The sequence below is a fragment of the Euprymna scolopes genome, chromosome 17 (assembly GCF_053919585.1).
Source record: "Euprymna scolopes isolate OS-2025 chromosome 17, ASM5391958v1, whole genome shotgun sequence".
NCBI lineage: Eukaryota > Metazoa > Mollusca > Cephalopoda > Sepiida > Sepiolidae > Euprymna > Euprymna scolopes.
Window position 1 is genome coordinate 72,025,020 of NC_136498.1, and position 15,500 is coordinate 72,040,519.

The window sequence follows — 15,500 nt, forward strand, 5'->3', positions numbered from 1 at the left end:
TCATGTGGAGAGAATACCAGTTTGTGGTTACTGCGACGGGTTACTGCGACGGGACGGCGGTTTCATTCTTACCCAAAGCCGGTCATAGGCTTAGTTGGCTAAAACGTGGTGCGACGACAACAACTATAGAATGCAGTAATTGCTGAGAATGCAGTTAGGAGATTCGGAGTTCTTATCTCGTCGCAGTTACCACCTGACGAAGGCCAGAGGAATAGTTGGCCGAAACGTCGTGGAAAAACAATTAAAAAAATATGAGGATAAATTAATAAATATTATTTATCTCAACAAACATTCCAATCAATTAAATAATATAAATTTTCTCATAAAAATAGATTTGAATTTTAAAAATATTTATTCGTGAAACAGGGTTTTATATGTTTGCTTATTTTATTTCGATGTAATTATTATACAATAATTTTTCTTTTTTTTTTTAATTTGTTCACCGCTCGGGATATTCCAACAGTTTGTGTAAGCTACCGGGATATGTCGGGAAACACCACGAAAATACAGGTCAGTATATGCAGATGTACCCAAATATCAGGTTAGAGTAGGAACTCTACGTTAAATTTAAATAATAAACATAACTATAAAAATATCTATTAATATTTTATATAAGTTTTTATCTAATTATAATTTACATATGTCGCGCTTCATTAATAATCAAATGTTGTTTAATCATAAAATTGGATACTTAGGAGAAGGTGTAAGTGTTGATATGGATACCGACAAAAATTAACGACTTTCTGTTTCATTATAGATGTTGGCAAACTTCATGTCGGCTTTTCCGTTCATAGCTTAGGAGCAATATATAGTTTTATATATTATTTTAAATTATTTTATTTTATTTATCATTTATTTATTTTGGAGGGGGGAATCCTTTGAGATTATCCTCATCTTCATCATGGTTCGTGTTTCAACACGTTCCGGTCAACTATTCCTTTGGCCTTCTTCAGGTGGTTAACCGCGACGGGGTGGGGTTGCTGAATCTCCTAACTGTATCCCCAGTAATTACTGCCTTCCATAGTTGTTGTTGTCTCACCACGTTTTAGCCAACTGCTTTTGGTATGATTAAATTACTTCAGACAATGTTCACCTGGAACTGTAGAAACTTCTATCCACTACGCCATGGGCACCGTTAGGTGAAACTTGATGGAAAACAACAACCATAAAGATGAGGATAACAGTTCGCAAAAAATGAATACTCAATATATAGTTTATTCGTGTGTTATAGAAATCGATATATTCGCAGTTAAAAGGTTCATATACTAGAGAGTATAGTGCAGATTATACGTAATTTAAAAACTAAATAAATTTAATAAATCCTCATGTATTTTAGCGAGAGGGGATTAAATTTGTTGCTCTATTTAAAATATTAAAGAGAAAACAGTATGTTTCTATTTTGAAGTACTTATGATGAATCGGGTAGTTCTGTCATATGACTCTAAAAAATAACCGAAGCAATTTACGGTTAGGAAATCAGACGAAACAGCATGCGAAGCGTTAAAGCTAAGGTTAAGTTAATATTTGGCTTAAAAATATAGCCTCTTAAAAAAACTGGGAGTTGAAAAAAAAATTCCAAAAATATAAAAAGAAAGGCATCTTCCTTGTATACAAGACTAAACATGTTTCTTAATCGATAACAATCAGAAAATAGTTTTCAAAACTATTGAATACGTGTCTAAAATGTGAGGAGAGGATCGAACGTTTTGTATACGTTCGCCCTTTATCTGAAATAACACGATGTAAATATTAACCTTTCCTTTGTTTGTTTAGTTCGGTAGAGTGTTATACTCGACGGTGTTGTCAGCGTCGTTTTTCATATTGATTCTTGCCACAGAGACATAGTTGACATTTTGTCGCCCTCTCTCTCTCTCTCTCTCTCTCTCTCTCTCTCTCTCTCTCTCTCTCTCTCTCTCATATCCAAGAAACACGTGTCATCATTAATTGTCCCTTGCATCTTGGCCAGTCTAACCGACGGCCATCTCTCCAAACTGTTCACGCTCGACAAAGTTTGGGGAGAAGATTTGAAATGATAAGTGACGTAATTAACCGAACAAGATGGGTCGATGAATCATCGGGCGAGAAGTTATTGTTGTTATGCGACTTTTTACAACATTCTTGTGATCTTCGACAAAGCAATTCTTCAAGAATATATTCGCAATGTGCAGTGCCCAAATTAAGATAATCAATCGATACAAAATGTATTCGAAGATGATCGATATTATCACAAAGTTATGTTTTTTTTTGGGGGGGGGGTTCTGTTCGTACGCAAATAGAAACATGTGATTAGTTGGTTGGATCTTTTGTTTTACGACATATCAACCCTTTTCGAGTCATTTAATGCCGAATCCAGTTATTTTAGAACTAGTATACATGTTGCATTCAGTTATTTTGTAGAAGGTTTTTATTCTTCAAGATTTTTGTATTTTCAATTGCTAGTTTATGGTGTTTGGTTTGGTTGGTTTATAGTGAATTTTATCGTTTTTGTTCTCTGCCCTGCAGAACATGCATGCGTTTTGCAATGGGAGAGGGAAAAAAGGGTTACAGTATTAATGTTTGGTACATTTTAAGTTAGGAAAACAGCCAAATAGTGGAGGAGATAGAAAGAGAAAGGAGGAATGGGAATAAGTAAAAAAGTGGGTTGTTTTTGGTTTTGCAGAACATAATTAAGTTTTGCAAAAGGAAGTAGAAAAACAAAAAGCAATGTTAATTGCATTTCGTCTCAGGAAGCCAATATCTTCAGGCAGCCTGGTGTAGTAGAACCAGTGTGATTGGTTGACAAAAAGGAATAGGCAGAGTACACATTACTAAGGTAGTAGTTTTTACACTGTCAGTACATTGACTAACATAAGTCTAAAGATTATTTTTTTAAATAGTGTCTGTAGGTATTTAATTATTATAGTAAAAAAAAATAATTATGACAGCCCCTTTAAGAAATACGTTTCTTATCGTTGAGCACTTTCTGTTGAATTAAAAAGTCGGTCAATTTAGCTCTTATGCGTAGATCATCGTATAACGATTTGATCACTGTCTGTCTGACGTAATGAACATTTAAAATTAAAATGTTTAAAATTCAACGCTATTTCACATGATTAATGGTAGCCGAATGGATACGGCCTCCGCTAATCGAGCCAGAGATGTCTCGTGTCGCGGGGTTCGAATCGTTCGACTGGTAGTAATCGTGACACCCTGCACTGAAGAATCCCGAAAGGATGAAACACTAGTGTCTGTAGGTATTTAATTATTATAGTAAAAAAAAATAATTATGACAGCCCCTTTAAGAAATACGTTTCTTATCGTTGAGCACTTTCTGTTGAATTAAAAAGTCGGTCAATTTAGCTCTTATGCGTAGATCATCGTATAACGATTTGATCACTGTCTGTCTGACGTAATGAACATTTAAAATTAAAATGTTTAAAATTCAACGCTATTTCACATGATTAATGGTAGCCGAATGGATACGGCCTCCGCTAATCGAGCCAGAGATGTCTCGTGTCGCGGGGTTCGAATCGTTCGACTGGTAGTAATCGTGACACCCTGCACTGAAGAATCCCGAAAGGATGAAACACTAGTGTCTGTAGGTATTTAATTATTATAGTAAAAAAAAATAATTATGACAGCCCCTTTAAGAAATACGTTTCTTATCGTTGAGCACTTTCTGTTGAATTAAAAAGTCGGTCAATTTAGCTCTTATGCGTAGATCATCGTATAACGATTTGATCACTGTCTGTCTGACGTAATGAACATTTAAAATTAAAATGTTTAAAATTCAACGCTATTTCACATGATTAATGGTAGCCGAATGGATACGGCCTCCGCTAATCGAGCCAGAGACGTCTCGTGTCGCGGGGTTCGAATCGTTCGACTGGTAGTAATCGTGACACCCTGCACTGAAGAATCCCGAAAGGATGAAACACTAGTGTCTGTAGGTATTTAATTATTATAGTAAAAAAAATAATTATATATATATATATATATATATATATATATATATATATATATATATATATATAAGGGAACACGGTTGTGTGTGTGTCTGTGTACATTTTCCCACGCAATAACTCTATCCATTTTCAGTCTCCAGACTCGAAATTTGATATACAGGGTACTGAGATTTGGGAAAATCTTTGTAATCAGTTTTCGGCCAGAAATTTGGCGATTAAGGGAGCAAAGTTCAAGGATTTGACCTTTGAGAACTCTACACGACTCCTCCGACAATTTTGGGTTAAAACACTTGAAATTTTAGATATAGATTCTTTGGACATAGACCTAAATTAATAACAACAAATATTGACGGGTCATAATAGGGGTCAAAGTTTTAAAAAATTAACCTTTTTTCTTTTTCTTTTTTTGTTTTTTTGCTCAACATACACCTCCAAACACCAGGGCAACGCCGCGCTGAAATGCTAGTATTTTATAAAGTTAAAGTATAACAGCATTAAAAAAATTGCAAGTATATTTTAGAAACTAACTGACCATTTTGTTTTATAATTCTCAATGGATCTAAGCATAAATGGTATTCGGCATTAAAGCGAATTTTTATAAACATCCTTTTTAATATCTTTTGGGAAGAAAAAACGTAAATACATTCTTTTTTTTTCTTTATTACATTTTCACCCCAAGCAAGGCACATTACCACTTTGGTGTAGGGGGCTACTATCAGGGTCAACAACTACTGGGGCACTATGTTGGGATTTGGGCAGCAAGATGTCGGTTCACGTTACACTTGAACTTCTGCAGGTCAGTACAGTTGGTGAAGCAGGGACCTGGAATGGAATTTCAGAGTCTAACGGTTCTGGGGAAGAAACTACTGGAGTAGAAAGATCTTTTACATCTAGGGATCTCTACTGTGTGGGGTGGGATTTAGCTGCCTGTCGGGTTTGTCGAGGGTGTCTACGTCGTGGAGGCACAAGTGTTTGCAGTTCGCCAGAGCATTCACCATTAAAATACTTGTAGAACAGGCAGCGGGATGCAACATTTCGTCGATGGGACAGAGGCTGAAGCTTAGATGCCAGTTCAGGGCCTATCAGATTGGCGACTATCTTTTGAACCTTGTCTAGGAGCGAGAGGCTAGTAGCAGATGCACCATCCAAAATGTGACAGAGATACTCCATACATAGGCGAATGGTGGCCTTATAGAGGTACAGGATACTTTCGGGTATTAGTAGTTTTCTAGCACGGTAGAGAGAGCCTACCTTCTTCGCAGCGGCCCTGGCAATGCTTTCAATGTAATTGTTCCAACTCATGTTTCCTGTGAACGTTAGGCAAAGCAGTTTGAAAGATGCAATCTCAGATAAAGAGTCACTGGCCATTGCTATTGGTGGCAGAGAAGGTTTCTTGTAATTATTGAAGGAAACTAGTTTAGTCTTGGCAGCATTGAATGTGACCATCCATTTTTGTCCCCATTCCACTACAGATTGGGGGTCATCCTCTAGTGTTTTTGCCATTTCTTTAGATATGTGTTCATTTGTTTTCATGTCGTGCCTGTTATAGAGTGTGGTCTCATCAGCATATATAACCATCTCAGGGGCAATTTTGTCGGGGAGGTCATTTATGAATATTAGGAACAATAGAGGTCCAAGGATAGCCCCTTGAGGCACTCCCGCATTTATATCATATTGTTTAGATGTACGACCGTCGAGGACAACCTGGATTTTTCTCTTATCTAATAAGGATTTAATTATGTTAAGTATTCTACCAGTGATACCGTATGATCTAATTTTCCTTAGGAGACCCTCATGCCATACCCTGTCAAAAGCCTTGGATATATCTAGAGCTACCGCTCTGCCCTCCCCCGCTTTGTCCAGTGAATGGTATATACGTTCAGAGATTACAGTTAGGATGTCTTCTGTGGAACGGGCTTGTCTAAATCCATATTGTTTGTCAGTCAGAAGTTAAGCATCTGTAAGGTGACAGACTAGAGGATGGTTAATTATGGTCTCTAATATTTCGGCAAAAAGTGGGAGGAGGCTAATGGGACAATAATTTGATGGGTCAGTTCTTTCTCCAGAATTCTTGAATACTGGTACCACAGAAGCAGTTTTCCACCAGCCCGGAAAGCAAGATTCATTAAGGCATTCGTTGTAGAGTTTGGAGAGAACTGGAGCTACTTCGGCTGAGCACTTTTTTAATAGCACAGCTGGGATGAGATCAGGTGCACATGCTTTTGAATGTCAAGGTTTTTTATGATAGCATGCACCTGAGCAGGGGTGATTTTTAGATCGTCTAGCGTGGCGTCTGTCCGCAAAGGAAAGTCAGGCAGGGGGTGATTGGAAGGGTCCAGTGTGGAGTTTTAGGCAACTCGACTGGCAAGCATATTAGCCTTGTCAGTTGCTGAGCAAACAACCTCGTGATTGTTGATTAGTGGGGGAATTGTTGATTGCCCATTATTTACTACACTGTTGTAGATTTTCCAGAAGTCACGATTTCCTAATTTTTGTGCTTCGATACGTTTTTTAGGGGTTTCAGTAAATTCTCTCTTAGCTGTCGCTATTTTTTTCTTAACGTTACTTCTAGCATTCATCTTAGTTACTTACTCTCTCATGCAAATACCGTTTTTTTGCCACAAAATGTTATAAATAGTTCTTTTCGTACATGCTATAAAGCAGTAGAAGCTAGGTAAATATAAACATTTATATATCCAGTTCGTGTACCAAACACTTCAAAAGGAACGGGTATAAAGTAGTATTCATTACTTAATTGGATGTTTGTGCTTGTTTGTTTTTTGTTTGTTTGTTTTTTCATCGTTTAGTTTAATTAGTCTTCTTCATGACATAACAACCTTTTCGGGCTATTTAATTTCAAAACTACGAATTTTGCTACCCGTTATCGAAACCTACGGACGCACTCTTGAACTCCAAATGAGCTATAAATGGCTACTCATGCCGTTTACACGCACCTGGGAGAATTTCTTCACTAACATTTAGAGTAATAGACAAGTCTCGAATCATATCAGTACAGCTCGGCCATCCACACGATGTTTGTTTTAATTAGACGGTAGAATTCCCCATCAGGTTATGATGGCTGTGTTAGGTGAGGGGCAGAAATAAATACACTAGAGAGTAATTGAGTAAACAAATGTATTAAAAATAGCAGTACTACAAAACATATACACATGTTAGGTTTAGCAACGAGATAGTCCGTTCCTACTGTCAGGTCTGTCTGCTAGCATATTGCTTTCATCTCAGAGCAAAACCTACTTCTATTTCTATAGATTCTGCCTCATTCGCCATATTCACCGAACCTCTCGCCCACCGATTATATATTTTTCAAGCATCTCGACGATGCCGAATGCCGACGATGTATAAAGAGACACAGAATTCGAATTTATAGAACGAGGTCGTTGATCTTAGTCGGTATCCACATCAGCTTACAATAACATTATAAATAAATTGTATACAATTCACTGAACACAAGTTGCAATTCTTTCATAAACGAGAAGTAATATACTGTTCATTTATGTATTATATAAATTGATATATTACGATTCAAATGCTCGAACGAATGGTGAGGATTACATGCAATTAATAAGTTTCTCAGTAAATATATGTTTTGGGAAGAGAGTGCCAGTTTTTTGTTCGATTTAAAGTAAAAGCTAATATATATTTTGTATGTATTTTAATGAATGGGTAATCAGAGCACTTCAGTATTTTGATGGAGAACCCCAAGTGAGTTTCAAACATATCCGATGCAATTTAAATTTTGAAAGTCGCGAAAAAAAAATGCCAACAGGCAAACGAGACTGAGCATGGGAAATGTTAAGTGAATGTTATGTTAGGGTTAGGGTTAAGTTAATATTTGGGTGAAAAAGTTAGTCCCTCAATTAAGACAGTTACAAGAACTTCCTCAAAAATAAAAAATAAGGAAAGAAGGTGGTTTTCATATAGTAAACTGCTTCCACCCTTTCTGGGAATGACTAAGGATTCTTTGCCAAAGTACTTTAGATACCCATTCGTAAGAAGTACCATTTGGCGTTCATCACGTAAAGGGCGCAGGTAAAAAAATGAAGTTGGAAATAAATTAACAAGAAAACGCTTTTATACACTTACGTATCAGGCCTTAATAGATATCTAAAAACTTATCTACCTATTAATACCGTAGTCCCTTTAACGTATGTATGTGTGTCACGATTTCAGATTATAAATTATTTCTTCGGGAGACCATATTTATTAAAAAGGAGGAGAGACGGTGATAACATACTACGTATATATAATTAGTATATAAATACGCCAATTTAATGTTCGTAGTATGTTATCACCTTCTACCCTCTTTTTTTTTTATAAAATACGATCTCCCAATAACGGAAGACGCGGTGTAAAAAATAAAATAAAATAAATAAAATAAAATAAATGATGTCGCTTTTGGGCCGTACGTGAAACAAACCCATACCTTCTTGTTCTTCTTGCAAGGATGCAAGGTTACTATCTGTTCTTTTGAAAGATTGTATAATGATATTGTGGGGTTTCCGTTCGCGCCGGGCGTCCATACGATGGAAATATGTCACACAGACTGCTATAAGGACATTGGACATACACCATAATAACCAGATATATTCTTACATTACATTAACCAAATTACTAAGATAAGTATTTTTATAGTTTTAACAAAGGGCCTACAATAATATTAATTTCCATTAATGTTGGACGTCCACAGAAAGCCCAGTAGCAATATATCACATATGAAATATGGCGATGTGGAATTTCCACATGTCCCATTAATTTAGTAGAATTTTAATAAAACATTAATCTTATCATATTTTCCTCTTCGCTATTGATAAAAGCAAAAATACCCGGAAAGCAAGGGGACATAATAAAGTGTGTCCTGTAACCAAGTAATAGTGGATGGTGGATCGGAAAACTAAGAAAATTAATTTTGTTTTTCATTAAAATACTATTCGATAACTCTTCCTATATTTCGGTGAGGATACGTTTTTTTTTTTTTTTTTTAATTTTATTTATTTATTATTTATTTATTTTTTTTTTTTTGCCTGAAAGTATATCAAAGAGGTTTTACATAGAATGCGATGTTCACATATGTCTTATACAGTATAAGCACCTACCATTTTGTGTAATTTAAAATAGAAAAAGTCACTAAATCACAGTAGGCATAAAAAATGTTTTTTGTTTTTGTTTCTTTTTTGTAGTTGAATATTATTTAGGTAAGCATCGTTGAGCCTAGTTAGTACTAAAATGAGTGAATATTTTGGGACTTCAGGTGATTTATGTGCTCCCCACTTATCTCTGCATTGTTTTCACTAGTTTCTTCCGACTGAACTGAAGCAGTGTCGACTCAGGAGACTTGTGGTTGTCGATTGCGCAACTCTTGCCTCACAATTTCACCCGCAGCTCCCCTTACAGGGGGTATCAACTGTCTTTCGAGACTGAACGAAGGCTTCCAAATATTATTAGACAGGAAATCAGTTCGAGCTAAAAAAATACACATTTTATATTGGGAAATACACATTTTAAATATGTAGACATAAGATAATGAATAACAGGTTACCCACAATGGCCGTCGTCTTTGGGTTTATGGTTTTATGAAAAAAGCGTGATCCAAAATGGAAAACGAAACAAGGCAAAATAAAAATATTTGAAGCAAAACGCATAAAATTTTCATCATAAACATCATTTATAATATATGTTAGAGGTATTGCTTAATTGATTTGAGGTACAGCTTTCTAGAATAATGAAAGAAAAGATGCTCGTTTCGTTTTCCGGTTCATTTTCAGGTCAAAGCGTTTCACTTTTTACATCAACAAGCCATAAGTGTATTTATCAATAAATTTTAACTTGAAATGTTTCTCCATATAATAATAATTAGTAACAAAAAAAAAGACTTTTTAAAAATTACTACACAGATTTTTTTTTTCTCGCAATCAACGCAGGCCGCGAGTTACTGACTTTGTCGATTGACACATTGAGTTATATATTTTTTTTATTTGCACTGAAAAGCTGACAACAAAACAGTAATAAACAAAAAATTAGGCATAAGGTCATTCAAAAATTGGGGAGAGGGTGTCTATGGCCATCCTCGTCACTGTACCTTTGCTAGTCTATGCTGATCCTAGCTAAAGTTCTCATTTACCACAATACCTCAAGCACACTGGGGGCCGTCCTACCTAAGATTCCCAAATCATATTGTGTTTGTGTGTGTGTTTATATATATATATATATATGTGTGTGTGTGTGTGTGTGTGTGTGTGTGTGTGTGTGTGTGTGCGTGTGTGCGTATATGTGTGTGTGTGTGTTATAGACAGTGAAATAAATTTGTAGACATAGAACAATATAACAAAGTCGTTTTGTTCTGCTATTTCATTGACTTGATTGGCACATTGATACTGGATTGGTGAGTGGTGGTGATGATTGTGATACTAAGCGACTTTGATTTCTGGTCATGAAGATCGTGCCTCGTGATTATCTAGTCTGCATGAAATTTTCCTCGTTTATGGCACCTGTTCGTTAACCTGCAAAATTGGTCTAAACAAAGTTTAAATAGTAGCTGCTTCCCTGCGTCAATCTACGCACAAATATTGTTGAGAAGGATATGAATTCGATATACCCTGATAGGAGTAAATTTACTACTTCTATTTAATGTATTGTTTGCTGCGAGGATTTGTCGAAAGCTGAGAATCTTATTTGTTGCTTGTCTTTAAACGATTTAGTGAATGACTTAGAAATATTATTTCAAAGGAGCCAATTTAAAGTTATATCGAATGAAAACGTGACTCGTTGAGTCATCCACTGTGTCCAGATTAGATTATTTGAATCAGGTAAAAAATGAGTCTGCAGACCTGGATAGATATAAGCAATACAAAAATCATCCAAAATCAATCTCATTTTGATTTCTCTCTCCATCTCTCTCTATCTCTCTCTCCATCTCTCTCTCTCTCTCTCTCTCTCTCTCTCTCTCTCTCTCTCTCTCTCTCTCTCTCTCTCTCTACCGATAAGAGTCAATTAATATTACTACGTTGGTGATATTCTCTTTTATTTATAATTTAAATTGAATACAAACTGGAACTTTGGTTTACTTCCGATAACCTCGTAACTCTCGCACATCCTGTGAGTGATGTTTCTGAAAAAAGGGGGGAATTTTTTTTTGTTTTGTTTTCTGAGTCGGAATGTGTTTTTATAACAGTTATCGTTGGTTAGTTTTTGACCTTGAAGTAGTATTTTTTATCTCTTTACTCAAGAGTCTTCTTGCCTTGCCTGGACCGACATTCATTAAAGAATTGAATATTCCAATCCATATATTTTTCTTTATTACTTCGACTGCTAATAAACATAGCGAGAAGGACGAAGGAAGGGTTATAGTTGTTGTATAAAATAAGCACAACATGGAGTGAGAGATGTGTGTGGTAATAAAAAAGAAAAGAGATTGGTTATTTGGTGAGCAATTGCGCATAATTAAAGCAATTAAAATGGAAGTTCTTCAAATATAAATCAATCCCAAAACCGATGAATATATAGTATGTCCTTAGTGTGATTAAAATATATAGGTATGAAGACTTAGGAAAAAATACGTTGATTAACTGAATTGATTGATTGATAGATAGATAGATAGATGGATAGATAGATAGATCTCTAAGGCCAATTAAATAATTGTACACGGGCGTGTTATCCGATATTTGCACATTGAAATGAGAATATAATGCAAAGATATGAAAGCATACAAAGAAAAGTGACAAACACGACAAAAAGAATCAAACATGGCAGTTAATAAGAAAGATGAGAAAGCTAGGATCAACTATTTACTAGGGAGGAGACGACAAGGTGGCTAAATCAATTTAAAACAAATAATTAATGGCATTTCAAACAATAGTAGAGTTTGTTTTATATTCCTTTTTAGTCTGAATAAATTTGGTACCAAACAAAACAGTCGTGAACGGTTAAGGGGGGTGAAAAGACCGAGAAGGTAGAGCACACGCCCGACTTCCGCTAGAATGTTTAACAGAATTGTAAAACCTTGAGCCGCCTAGCGTGGTCCGGTCGTAAAATACGCTTAAATATGATATTTTAATTTATGCAAATTTCATATTTATTATTATGGAGCCAATACTCTGTTGCTTATCATATTTTACTCAATAAATAGTAGCGATTTCAAAAGTTAAAAACATATGACTTATGGGCCATCAGCGTGGATCGAAACTAAAGGATGTAGCTTTCAACAGTTATTCGTTACCACCTGAGCTAATATCATATACATATACTCATTTAAAAAGTGTTTTTCTTCAGATGCCATGCGTAATACCTAATAGATTTTAACTCAAATATGGTTTGTCATGTAATCTTAAAAATAGACAATTATTAATCGCAACCTTCCCCTTATGCTAAAATGATCATTTGCCACGTCATGCGTCTGTTTTTTATACAGATAGATTATAAAATCTAAACCCAGAATGCAATATATGATTACCACACGTTTATGTATTAATAATGCCAAGAATAATTTTGTTTAACATTCACAAACACTAAAATCAATAAAATTCTTTTGTGAGACATGTTTTTTAAATAATTAGTTTACACTTAAATCTAATGTAATTTTACTTGTATATTCGTAAAGTATAATTAAGCACCTCTTATAATTGACATCATCAATTATATCACAGTCTTTTGTCGTGAAAGAATCATAAACAGTTTTCATTCGTTTGGTGTTTAAGTTCAATTCCATGTTTTTTTGTGTGTGAAGTATTTTCAAAGGCAAATATGATGAAGAATGGCTCTTGTCTAAAAAAGTAATTACATATGTCCATCATAGGATGAAACGATTATTGATCTTTGCTTCGAATCCTGGACGATTCGTTGAATGAAAAACTATTTGCTTCATGTAGATTATAGGAGAGACACGACCGAGCATATTTCTTTCTTTTGATGATTGATTGCTCGTATTTTTTTTTTGACGACATATCAACCATGTTAATGTTCAAACAACACTACAAAAATGCTTTGGTTGTGTTTGTCAGTTTTTGACTCACTAACTGCCAAAACACAATATTTAATTAAAGAATTATTATATAGAGTGCTCTCCCCCCAAAAAAATGCTATCCATGAAACAATAAACAATATAACATAGCATGGACATCATTGGTAGAAAAAATAAAAACTTTAAAAAGGGCGATCGCGCTACAGACGTGGAAGACACTCATGTAAGAGACGTGAAAAGAATGAGGAAAAAATTGCCGTTGTGCAATACCAGAAAACATTCGAGTTGAAGTTCTTTTCTGTTTTTTGTCTGCTTTGCGACTGAGGCTACAATGTGTTGGTTCCCGGACAACGTTATAATAAGATTCATACTCTTTTCTACAACCCGCCCCCCCCCAAAAAAAAGGATATTACAACATAAAGATCAAATCAGACGCTGATAAACTATCAATGGTCAAATGCTAAAATACGTTCAGAAAGAAGAAAACGTAAAAACTGTAAATTGAGAAAAAAAAAAGTTTGACCTGAGATGACCTTATAAGATTCAACTGTCATTAAACATGCAAAAATTGTTTCTACAACCCAACCATATTTGGTGCATATAAACTTCTCGTTCGGTGACAATTTTCGCTTTTCTTGATAAAGTACATTTCCCTGACAAACTAGTCTGTCAGTTTTCAGTCTACAGACTCGAGATTTGACATAAAGGGTATTGAGATTTGGGAACAATTTTGTAATTGGTTTTCAGTCAGAAATTTGGCTATTAATGGGTCAATGTGCAACGATTTGACCTTTAAAAACTCTACCAAACTACTCCACCAATTTGGGGTCTAAACAATTGAAATTTTAGATGTAAGTTACTTGGATATGGATAAACATTTTAATTTGATTTGAGTCCAAAACAATGAATGTTAAAGGGTGAAAATCGGGGTCAAAGTTAAAAATATTTGGCTTCTGCAGCCTCTACCAAATTACTCAGCCAATTTTTGGTTTAAACATTTAAAATGTGACATTAAGGGTATTCATACGTGCAGTAAGCTTTTTAATCAGATTTTGGAAAAAAAATTGGCTGCCAAGAGGTCAAATGGGTTGACCTTTGCAGACTCTACCAATCTCTTCCGCCACTTTTGGGTCTAAACACTTGAAATCTTAGATGCAGGTTACCTGAACATGAGTCAAACTTTTTTAATATATATATATATATATATATATATATATATATATATATATATATATATATATATATATATATATGTACATAAAGTTATGAACAGTATATCGGGCCCGAGCAAAACCGGGCTGAACTACTAGCATATATATATATATATATATATATATATATATATATATATATATATATATATATATATATATATATATATATACAACTAGAAAACAATAATAAAAAATACTGCGAGTGAAACGAGTAACACCAATTTAAAATGTGTAACAAAAATTAAACTTATCTTGTGACTCGATCTAAAATTTAAATTGTAACGACACTGGTTTCTTTACGGTTTAACAGCTTTACACTGCGTGTCAAATTAGTAACGAGATAACATTTTTTTACCAGTTTCAGAAGTTTACCGGTAGTTTCGTATCCAAAGCTTTGGAAACGTTGGAAATGCTGAGCTGCGCGTATTGTGAAATTTTCGTACTGTTCCGTACAATGTAAACAATTTGCCATCATAATTGTTGAATCCATGGTATTTAAGGTGTGTCAAATTATTAACAAGATAGTTTGTTTCGTCAATAAAATGGATCGTAAAGGTGGTTTGATTTGTTCTGAAAAGAGTACTATAACAGAACAGCAACCGAAAGGTAAAACTTCCATCGAAATATCGAAAATGATAGAGAGGTACCATTATACCGTGAAGAACTTTGTCAAGGATCTTACAAAGGTACGTAAGAGAGCTGATAAATATAAATCTAGAGTTGTTTCACGTCGTTCTCTACTCCAAATTAAACGTGAAGTTGTTAAGAATCTTGTCGATACAAGTCGAGAAGTCTTTGACCAAGCCAGCTTGATGAATGTCTCAAAAATCTGAAAGAAGTGGCAACGTTCGTTAAGCCTGTGACAAAGCCTCTATTAAAGCAACATCACATACAAAACCGATTGAAATGGGCAGAGGACAACATGAAAACGGATTTTTCCAAAGTTTTGTTCGCGTATGAAGTGCGTGTCACTCTTGATGGCCCAGATGGTTGGAGCAAGGGATGGGTCTTAGATGGACGACATCGTCATCAGCGGTTAAGGCACCAACAAGTTGGTGGTGGGATAATGATTTGGGTTGGGATTATCGGAGGTACTTTAGTTGGCCCATGGAGAGTCATAGAAGGCGTAAAAATGACGGCAAATGCTTCCATAGCTTTTCTGAAGCAGCATTTTGAAACATGGCTGAAGACGCAAAGGTTGACGTTCAGAAGAACCATTATTTTTATGCAGGATAATGCTCCCTCGTATGCTGCAAACAAAAGCAAAGAGTGTTTGCAACAAGTGGGATTCTCTGGGCTACGGAAGATGGAGTGGTCTGCGAATTCACCAAATTTTAACTCAATTGAGAATCTTTGGAGTATCATGAA